The sequence below is a fragment of the Triticum aestivum genome, chromosome 4B, assembly GCF_018294505.1.
Source record: "Triticum aestivum cultivar Chinese Spring chromosome 4B, IWGSC CS RefSeq v2.1, whole genome shotgun sequence".
Lineage (NCBI taxonomy): Eukaryota > Viridiplantae > Streptophyta > Magnoliopsida > Poales > Poaceae > Triticum > Triticum aestivum.
In genome coordinates this window covers 402051604-402060089 of record NC_057804.1, presented here as the reverse complement: position 1 = coordinate 402060089, position 8486 = coordinate 402051604, and the positions used below count along the sequence as shown (strand labels likewise).

The following is an 8486-nucleotide window of genomic DNA, read 5'->3' as shown; positions in this document are numbered from 1 at the left end:
ATCATGGACGGCCCATAGAATGTCATGCAGCTGCGTCTCCAGCCCACCCAGGACGAAAAGCCCATTTTTTGTCATGATTTTTTGTCATAGAAGTAGGAGCCCACCACATCTATGATGATACCGGGTTTTGTCACAATTATCATCATAGAAGTGTCATATGTATGACAGAAAAAAATTCATTCAGCCCAAAATATCACGGATGTGTCTTTTTTTGTAGTGAATATATCGATCTTCATGTCACAACCATTTCGAGACTCCTTGTCATGTCCGTGATCACATCCGGGACTCCGAACAACCTTCGGTACATCAAAATGCATAAACTCATAATATAACTATCATCTAACTTTAAGCGTGCAGACCCTACGGGTTCGAGAACTATGTAGACATGACCGAGACACGTCTCCGGTCAATAACCAATAGCGGAACCTGGATGCTCATATTGGCTCCTACATATTCTACGAAGATCTTTATCGGTCAAACCGCATAACAACATACGTTGTTCCCTTTGTCATCGGTATGTTACTTGCCCAAGATTCGATCGTCGGTATCTCAATACCTAGTTCAATCTCGTTACCGGCAAGTCTCTTTACTCGTTACGTAATGCATCATCATGTAACTAACTCATTAGCTATATTGCTTGCAAGGCTTATAGTGATGTGCATTACCGAGAGGGCCTAGAGATACCTCTCCGATAATCGGAGTGACAAATCCTAATCTCGAAATACGTTAACTCAACAAGTACCTTTGGAGACACTTGTAGAGCACCTTTATAATCACCCAGTTACGTTGTGACGTTTGGTAGCACACGAAGTGTTCCTCCGGTAAGCGGGAGTTACGTAATCTCATAGTCATAGGAACATGTATAAGTCATGAAGAAAGCAATAGCAACATACTAAGCGATCAAGTGCTAAGCTAACGGAATGGGTCAAGTCAATCACATCATTCTCCTAATGATGTGATCTTGTTAATCAAATGACAACTCATGTCTATGGTTAGGAAACTTAACCATCTTTGATTCACGAGCTTGTTAAGTAGAGGCATACTAGTGACACTATGTTTGTCTATGTATTCACACAGGTATTATGTTTCTAGGTAACACAATTCTAGCATGAATAATAAACATTTATCATGATATGAGGAAATAAAAAATAACTTTATTATTGCCTCTAGGGCATATTTCCTTCAGGTGCGACCAGGGAAGGACGGTGGTTTGATGTAAAACCAGCCTGCCCCATCTGTGACAAAGGTGAGGGAGCCGAAGGTCAAGCTCTCTCCTGGTGGGAGGTTGCCAGACATGATGGACAACACCATATGATAAAGAATATGAACATAATCCTTAGCAAATCTTGCATCTATGTTCCTTTGAAACGATGCTCAGTGTAGGAAAAATCCCATAGATAAAAATCCTACAAAATTGTACACCAAATAAGCCCTAAAAATACCAAAATGCTAAAATTCATATTTCTAGGCATGGTAAATCTAACGCTTTCCTATGGCAGATTATGTTGATGGTAATTTTTTAGTGAGCATGACAATCCCTAGTAGAAACACTTAACATGTTGGTGGAAGTTGCTTCGCGCCAACCGAAAGGGTATCCGACAAAATTGGGTGGATTCCCGCACATATGGAGGAATTGGGCTAGCGTATGCGGGACCCCACAAAATTTTCTGGGATGGCCCGATTTGAAGCATCCGTTCCTGTCGGGGATATGAAATGGATCCCACAAACCGGCGGTTATTATAATGGATGGCCCGATTTATAGGATCTGCTAGCACTTCGAGCATGCCATGGCCGCCGCGGAGCTCGAGCTCAGGCAAGCGGACACCGTCGACGTCCAGGACTGCTGGCTCATGGATCGGGACAACATAGACTTGACGATCGCGAGGCTCGAGCGGCTGCTCGAACGCCAGTCGGAGCTGCTCAACAGCGTGCTGCTGAGGCAGAACCCGCACGACGTCCAGGCGTGGTACGAGCGGGCCAAGATCTTCCACAAGGAGCCCGTGAGACACGCCGCGACCTACGTGGAGGCCGTTAGGACCGTGGATCCGGCGAAGGCGACGGGGAAGCCGCCGCACATGCTCTGGCTGGCGCTGGCCAAGATTTACAATGACGGTGGCAGCATCGACTGCGCCCGAGACGTCCTCCACAGAGCCACGTAGGCAAACTTCACGGCGGCGGAGCATCTCGCCGCGGTTTACTGCGAGTGGGCCAATATGGAGCTGAGGCACCAGGATCCCGAGAGGGCCATTGACTCATTCGGCGAGCGACCACGCCACCATCGATCGAGCCCACGACGCGCGCAGTTGCTGCCGGCGGCAAGGACGTTCGGGCGAAACTGCACCGGTGTCTCAAGCTGTGGCTCGTGTACTTGGACCTTATGACAACACACAGGTCACTTGAGTCTAGCTGCGCCGTCTACGACAAGATGCACGACCTCGCCGTCATCACGCCACTGCTGGTGCTGGACCACGCGACCCTGCTTGAGCAGCACAACCAGTTCGAGGACGCGTTCCGTGTGTACGAGCGGGGCGTCAAGTCCTTCAAGCCCCCACACACCGACGCCATATGGGAGGCGTACTTGACGAGGTTTGTCCAGTGGCACGGGAAGAGCAGGCCGGAGAGGGTGCGGGACCTGTTCCAGGCAGCCGTCCTGAAGTCGCCGCCGGAGAGGAAGAAGGCCGTGTACCTCAGATACGCGAGGTTCGAGGAGGATTTCGGCCTCACGAGCCGCGCAATGAAGGTGTACAAGGATGCCACAAGCGCCGTCCCCGCTGGCGACAAGCTTGGCGTCTACGAGGTGTACGTCGCGCGGTCTACCGAGCTCTACGGCCTTCTGAAGGCGAGGGACGTGTACCGCCAGGCGATCGTCGGCGGCGGGCTGCTCGGCGAGGGCGCGAGGGCGATGTGCGTCGGGTTCGCCGACCTCGAGATTGGGCTCGGCGAAGTCGCGCGCGCTCGGGCGATGTACGCCTACGCGGCGGCCTTCACGGATCCCGAGGTTTGCCCTGAGTTTTGGAAGCGGTGGAACGACTTTGAGGTGCTGCACGGTGACGAGGGTACGTTCAGGGAGATGCTCCGCGCGGAAGGACCATGGCGGACGTTGCCAGAGACGGAGCAGGGGCGCGGGGTGATATCCGCACCGACGCCGGCGTGGTGGAGCAAGGGCTGCGCCCGTGCGCCGGCCAACGTTTCGACGGTGCTCAGCAATGCAAGCGGATACGTCTAGTGTAGTTCCTTCTTTTTTCTCCTTGACACTTGACATGACACGTTAGTTGTGTTGTCCGGTTCTACTATGTGCTATCTCCAAATCGTTGATGTATCATGTATGTACTCACATTCTTGAGCACCTTTTTGCGTGAAATGTACTCCCTCCGCACTAGTGTCAAAAACGTCTTAAATTATGAGACGGAGGGAGTACTGTTTTGAGTTTGTTTACTAATCTTCATATTTTGCATGATCAGATGATTTCGGTTTGGGGGGGGAGGGGGTGTCATCGCTAGTGAATGGGTGTGGATCGCCGTCGCTCCCAAGGGATCTCCATTTTCATCGAAATCGTTGACCGCCTCGTGCCCAAGGGCTGCAAGGGGGTTGGTGGTCAAACGGGTTTGGCGTCGAGGTCGGCGTCTCTGTTAGTTGGTCTTGGTTCCCTCACCGCGCCTGCTGTGTGGCGACCTTCGTTGTGTTTCTCTGGAGTTGTAACTGGGCTACCATGGTGGCCTGCCTGAGGGCCTCCATGGTTCATATGTGGGGTTATTTCCTAGTAAGGGTGTGTCCAGCACCCACAATGCCCTGTCTGTGATCTTTGATGATAGTTGGTGTCATCGTTGTTCTGGCGAGGCTCAGTGTCCCGGCCCCGAGAGTCATGAACCCCCGAGAGTCCGGTAATGAGGATGTTGGAACCGATGGGGTTCCGCCAAATTAGTGTGGAAGACGTGGTGCTGATGGAGTGATACTTAGTGGCTCAGAGGTTAGAGGGGCCATGGACGATGGAACCACGCGAGTTGTCGCAGATCCGTTGGTGTTGGTGACGATTGGAGTCATAGTTGGTGCTGAAGATCTGCTGCCCGTTGAGCCGCCCGGGGCATTCATGAGAACCTGCTCCAGGGAGATGGAATGTAAAGGTTCGTCACCATCCTGGTTGGTGTCGGTTTTAGGCTTGCACCCGTCTCCTCGCCTTCCTTCGTCTGCTTAATGAAGATGATGCTAGGCGCAGTATCATCGCTGTCTTTTGTTTCCGGAAGTGAGATTAGGGTAGCAAAGCTCAGATACGACACAAGGGCGTGCTAGTTTTTTGTTATAAGGTCGATGCAACTTTTCGAACTCAAGGCCGGAATACAAACTTCGGCTGCGAGGTTTGTCGATGCGAGGTCGTCGTCCTTTTAAGCCCGAGGCCGGTGGTATTGGTGACATGGTCTCCGATGGGAGCACGCCTACGGCCAGATAGGGCGGTGGAACGCGGAGTCGAAGATCGCCATAGCGGTCGATGACGAACCTGAGCGACCCGAAGAAGGTGGTGCGACCAGGGAAGGACGGTGGTTTGATGTAAAACCAGCCTGCCCCATCTGTGACAAAGGTGAGGGAGCCGAAGGTCAAGCTCTCTCCTGGCGGGAGGTTGCCAGACATGATGGACAACACCATATGATAAAGAATATGAACATAATCCTTAGAAATCTTGCATCTATGTTCCTTTGAAATGGTGCTCAGCGTAGGAAAAATCCCATAGATGAAAATCCTAGAAAATTGTAAACCAAATAAGCCCTAAAAATACGAAAATGCTAACATTCAGATTTTTAGGCATGGTAAATCTAACGCTTTCCTATGGCAAATTATGTTGATGGTAAAAAATTTAGTGAGCATGACAATCCCTAGCAGAAACACTTAACATGTTGGCGGAAGTTGCTTCGCGCCAACCGAAAGGGGATCCGGCAAAATTGGGTGGATTCCCGCACATATGGAGGAATTGGGCTCGCGGATACGGGACCCCACAAAAAAATTTCTGGGATGGCCCAATTTGAAGCATCCGTTCCTGCCGGGGATATGAAATGGATCCCGCAAACCGGCGGTTATTATAATGGATGGCCCGATTTACAGGATCTGCTAGCACTTCGAGCATGCCATGGCCGCCGCGGAGCTCGAGCTCAGGCAAGCGGACACCGTCGACATCCAGGACTGCTGGCTCACGGATCGGGACAGCACAGACTTGGCGATGGCGAGGCTCGAGTGGCTGCTCGAACGCCGGCCGGAGCTGCTCAACAGCGTGCTGCTGAGGCAGAACCCGCACGACGTCCAGGCGTGGTACAAGCGGGCCAAGATCTTCCACAAGGACCCCGCGACACACGCCGCGACCTACGCAGAGGCCGTCAGGACCATCGATCCGGCGAAGGCGACGGGGAAGCCTCCGCACATGCTCTAGCTGGCGCTGGCCAAGATTTACGAGGACCGTGGCAGCGTCGACTGCGCCCGAGACATCCTCCACAGAGCCACGCAGGCGAACTTCATGGCGGCGGAGCATCTCGCCACGGTTTACTGCGAGTGGGCCAATATGGAGCTGAGGCACCACGATCCCGAGAGGGCCAGCGACCTCATCCGGCGAGCGACCACGCCACCATCGATCGAGGCCACGACGCGCGCCGCTGCTGCCGGCGGCGAGGACGTTCGGGTGAAACTGCACCGGTGTCTCAAGTTGTGGCTCGTGTACCTGGACCTGATGACAACGCACGGGTCGCTCGAGTCCACCTGCGCCGTCTACGAGAAGATGTACGACCTCGGCGTCGTCACGCCATTGCTGGTGCCGGACCACACGTCCCTGCTCGAGCAGCACAGGCGATTCGAGGACGCGTTCCGTGTGTACGAGCGGGGCGTCAAGTCCTTCAAGCACCTGCACGCCGAGGCCATATGGGAGGCATACCTGACCAAGTTCATCCAGAGGCACGGGAAGAGCCGGCCGGAGAGGGTGCGGGACCTGTTCCAGGCGGCCGTCCTGCAGACACCGCCGCAAAGGAAGAAGGCCGTGTACCTCAGGTGCGCGAGGTTCGAGGAGGACTTCGGCCTCGCGAGCCGCGCGATGAAGGTGTACGAGGACGCCGCGAGCGCCGTCCCTGCCGGCGACAGGCTCGGCGTCTACGAGGTGTACATCGCGCGGGCTACCGAGCTCTACGGCCTTCTGAAGGCGATGGGCGTGTACCGCCAGGCGATCATCGGCGGCGGGCTGCCCGACGAGGGTGGGAGGGCGATGTGCGTCAGGTTCGCTGACTTCGAGATCAGCCTCGGGGAAGTCGCGCGCGCTCGGGCTCTGTACGCCTACGCGGCGGCCTTCACGGATCCCGAGGTTTGCCCTGAGTTTTGGAAGCGGTGGAACGACTTTGGGATGCTGCACGGAGACGAGGGTACGTTCAGGGAGACGCTCCGCGCGGAAGGACCATGGCGGGCGTTGCCAGAGATGGAGCAGGGGTGCGCCGGCCAGCGATTCGACGGTGCTCAGCAATGCAAGCGGATACGTCTAGTGTAGTTTTTTCTCCTCTTAATTAAGTAGACATGACACGTTAGTTGTTTTCTCCGATTCGAGTATGTGCCATCACGTTTCGGAAAAAATAAGTACTATATGCTATCTCCAGATCGTTGATGTATGTACTCACATTCTTGAGCACCTTTTTTGGGTCATATGTATACAACATTACTACCTCCGTCCTAGTTTATTGGTTCTCATAGTATTTTGTGTCAAACTTTAACCATAGATTTAACTAAGTAAATAATAATGCATGTCAGTAAAAATTATATGCATGTCAGCAAAAATTATATGCCTCGATTCGTATTTGAACATAGTTTTGAGAGATATTATTTTTAGTTACATGCATTAACATTTCGTTAGTTAATTTTAATGTCAAAGTTTTGCACAAAATACTAAGGAAACTAATAAACCAGGACGGAGGTAGTAGCAGTTAGAGCATGGCTAATAGAATCGCCCGCTGCTGGCTTTATATTGGTGCCATCTCAGCAATAGCCGGTGTACAAGTAGTCTCGTCTAATAACGTTGGCTCTATATCAGCTGCTGGATGACTAGAGTAATTAATGTCTATATGCAAGAGGAGAAAAGAAAGAGCAGTTGATTGGATGGTGGGACAGAGGGAATCGGGAGCAGCCTTGCTAGCGCCAGCTACCGGCTGCAAGCGGGCGTAACGTCCTCGCGCCTTGTGCTGCAGCCGAGCGATTGACGAAGGGCTCGCTTCTTTCTGTCTCCTGTCTTTACTCTTCTCCAGCTCAGATTTTTGCTGATGTGGAATCGTTTGTAGCCTGCTGAATAGGACTATTATACTTGCTCTTATCTGCCCTCTCTTTTCGAGTTTGCTATTAGAGCATCTCAAAATAGCCACGCAACACGCTAAAAATGCGTTAGCGCTTGCTCCAACGGCCGCTGCAAAATATAATGCGCCTAAGCTGCTCCAACAGACACACGAAATTGCAGCGCGCGCGAGCAGCCGGCGCTTGCCATATGTTGCATTTTGGAGACATTACGGTGATATTTCAAACATCAAAACAAGACAAAGCATAGTTTAAATCACCCAAACAAGTTCATGAAATAAAAGTTTAAATTCATATCCCAAGAAGGGACTAAATAAACACACAGGACTAGCAAATGGTATAACCAGCATTGCTAGACCAAACAACAAGCACATCTGGTCAACATCATTGCGGGCAGCTTAATGGAATTTGTGGACAAATCAAAACAAAAACGGCTGGGCTAGGCAAGGCCTGATTTGTCCGTAGGGGAGTAACTGGGAATTTTCCCCAATGGACGTAACCAGCTTTGCTTTCACAGTCTTAAGAGGAGAAGCCCTGAACGCTTGCAGTTGCCATCCTGTGATCTAAAGAGGCAAGACATCTCAACGGTAAACTTTATAAGGTAAACAGATTCAGAAATGTTAACCCCTCAACAATCTTATGGTCAAGGTTGTTTTGCTGGTATAAGAGTTTTGATCAGCATTGATTAGGGACACAGGGTTCCCATCAGGCAACCGATTACTGATGGAATTAACTCACGCAGACAGCAAAACCTGTTTCAAAACTATGAATTTGGTAGCCTAGCCCTCATCTTCATGGTATAACATGATAAATCCAGTGTGTCCATGCCATGGCCGCGAATACTTCAGTTTAGATGAACAAAACAGCAACAAGCATCGCATCATCGCCCATAAATAATTTATAGACAAGTTTATTGCAAGGTGAAACATAGATCAACTTAGATCACAATGACTAGTTCCAGCTTGATAAATGACAAGAGTGCCAGCGAACAGATTCAGGAAATCTAGACCAGTGCATTGATATCACACAGAAAGATATATATAGATAGATAAAACAAGAGAGGCAGACGGCGCTATGATGCATCCTCTTCTTCCCATGTAACTTCCTGAAAACCTACTTGACCTCGGCAACTCCTCTGAAAGCCTCGATGCTTGCGGCGTTCAGCGCGCGTTCAGCGCGGCCCTCCT

At 51.4% G+C, this 8486-nt stretch overlaps 2 pseudogenes; both read left to right on the top strand.

Moving 5' to 3' along the window:
* Positions 1-1370: 1370 nt before the first annotated feature.
* On the top strand, positions 1371-3231 carry LOC123090132 (pre-mRNA-splicing factor SYF1-like; annotated as a pseudogene).
* Positions 3232-3979: 748 nt separating this feature from the next.
* LOC123090131 (pre-mRNA-splicing factor SYF1-like) lies at positions 3980-6508 on the top strand (annotated as a pseudogene).
* Positions 6509-8486: the final 1978 nt, after the last annotated feature.